Below are 2,125 nucleotides of genomic sequence, written 5' to 3' on the forward strand. Positions count from 1 at the left end.
TCCGGGTATCCAAGTAGTAAGGTACTATCGAGTAGACTATAACTGATATAATGAGCCATTCGCAGTTTCACAGTACAAAATTGTTTATACTTAGACATGCATGGCTTAATCTTTGAGACAAGCGTATGACTACTGGCAGGATCAACCAGGTTTATATCCTCCATACTAAAGAAGACGACAAGTCGCCCCCAGCACAAAACAACAACACAGAGGCCAGCCGCAAACAGCCCCGCAACCGCCGAAACAGTCGCTAGGCCACTCGCAGCTTTTCTCAAAGCCGCCATTAATAGCCGAGAATCTTTTTGCACAGAAAGACAAAAATATGATCCTCACTTCAACAGTTCCACCTAAAAATAGGTAGATCAAGAAGCGAATAATAGAGCACGACGCAGCATACTTTGGGTTGTAGTCCCCTCCGCACGCCGCATAACTAGCCCCAGATCATAAACGGTTCTATCCGACATGCGTATCCGATCATATAGATCCGTTGTCACCCGCGTGATGTGGGCCAACTCATCGTCGGGACGCCGAGAGAGGGCGTCCGCAAGCACGTTGAGCTTGCCCGGCTTGTATTCGACGCGGAAGTTGTATTCCGCGAAGAAGGACAGCCACCTCGCCATCCTTTGGAGAGGTGAGGCGAGTTAGTCGCCGTCCTCAAGGACGCGTGGTCTGTGTAGATCACAAAGGGCCTATAGCCCAGAAGATGAACACGAAACTACACAAGGGCATATTTCATTGCCAGGAGCTCCTTGTCGTGGACAGGGTAGTTCCGCTCGGCGGCTTTGAGCTGCCTGGACTGAAACGAGATGACTCGTTCGTGTCCATCCGTGTCGTCCTGCAGCAATGCACACCCGATGGCGTAATCGGAGGCATCGCAGACGACGCTAAACGGCTTCGTCTCGTCCGGCAGGGCCAGGACAGGGGCCTCTTGGAGACTGGCCTTGATGCTGTCAAAAGCATCCTGATGCTCCTGCTCCCAGCGCCAGTCGACGTCCTTCTGAAGGAGGCCCGACAAGGGCTTAGCGAAACCCGCGTACCCTGCGCTGTACTTGTGAAGGTAGTTGGCCAAGCCCAACCACTTTCGAAGATTCTTCTGGGATCGGGGGCGTCGGTCATGCTGCTATGGCCTTGACCTTGTCTGGGTCAGCCCGAACGCCCACGTTGCTTACGAAGCAACCGAGAACTTTAATCTCTGGTGACGCGAAAACGCACTTGTCGATGTTGGCGTAGAGCTTGTTCGCTCGCATTACGTCCAACACTCGACGGAGGTGTCCTAGGTGCACCTCCATGATCGTCTTGCCTCCTTCGGCACGGCTATGGACGAATATGTCGTCGAAGTACGTCTGTACGAAGGTACGCAAAGGGCGGAACAATTGCGTCACCAGGCGATTGAACGTCGCCGGGTCGTTAGACAAGCCCTGCGGTATGACGAGCCACTCCTAAAGCATGCCGCTTGGAGTGCTCACCGCGGTGAGCGGGAAGCCGCTCTCTCGCATCAGGATTTGGTAGTATCCGTCTACCAAATCCAGCGCACTGTACAGTACGCTCCCGGTCATGTTGTTCAACAACACATCCTTTCGTGGGATTGGTGTTTGGGCCGGCACCGTTGCGTTGTTCAGCTTGTTATAAGCGTGAACCAGACGCCACTTTCCGTTCGGCTTACGAACGCTGAAAGTCGGCGTCGAGTGCGGGGATTTCGACTCCCGCACCATGCCTGCCTTCGCTTTCGCGGCGAAGAAGGCATCAATGACCTCCTACTGTTCGCGCGGGAGAGGCCATTGCCTCGTGACACAATACTTTGTGCCGGGCACGAGATCAATCTCGTGCCGTACGCCTCGATCCGGTGGGAGTTGGGTCGGTGGGTGTTTATTCACCACGTCCGCATACTCCGTCACCAAAGGATACACCGGATCCTTGGGGTTCTTGAGAATCTCAGAACCCAAGCGCGCCTGACGCTGCTTGTTCATGTCTTCCAGGATGTTCTCGTCCAAGACAGAGGAGGAGTTCAGCTCCTCCTGAGTGGTCTCAGGTCTTATGAGTACCATCTCAGCGATCTCTCCAGCCTTGATGTTGTGGCCAGGAAAGACTCAGCCGTCATTTCCTCGAGGTTCAGTATCTCTGCAAC

General features: G+C 54.0%; 1 non-coding gene across 1 annotated transcript; it reads right to left on the reverse strand.

Annotated features, from left to right (window-relative positions):
* Positions 1–2: 2 nt before the first annotated feature.
* Positions 3–151, reverse strand: PITG_33556 (the record flags this gene model as incomplete). The annotated part of the gene is made up of 1 exon (XR_009934948.1): positions 3–151. It is a non-coding gene; the product is annotated as an 18S ribosomal RNA (ribosomal RNA).
* Between the last annotated feature and the right edge of the window lie 1,974 nt (positions 152–2,125).

This window comes from Phytophthora infestans, genomic scaffold, assembly GCF_000142945.1.
Source record: "Phytophthora infestans T30-4 supercont1.2892 genomic scaffold, whole genome shotgun sequence".
Taxonomy (NCBI): domain Eukaryota; phylum Oomycota; class Peronosporomycetes; order Peronosporales; family Peronosporaceae; genus Phytophthora; species Phytophthora infestans.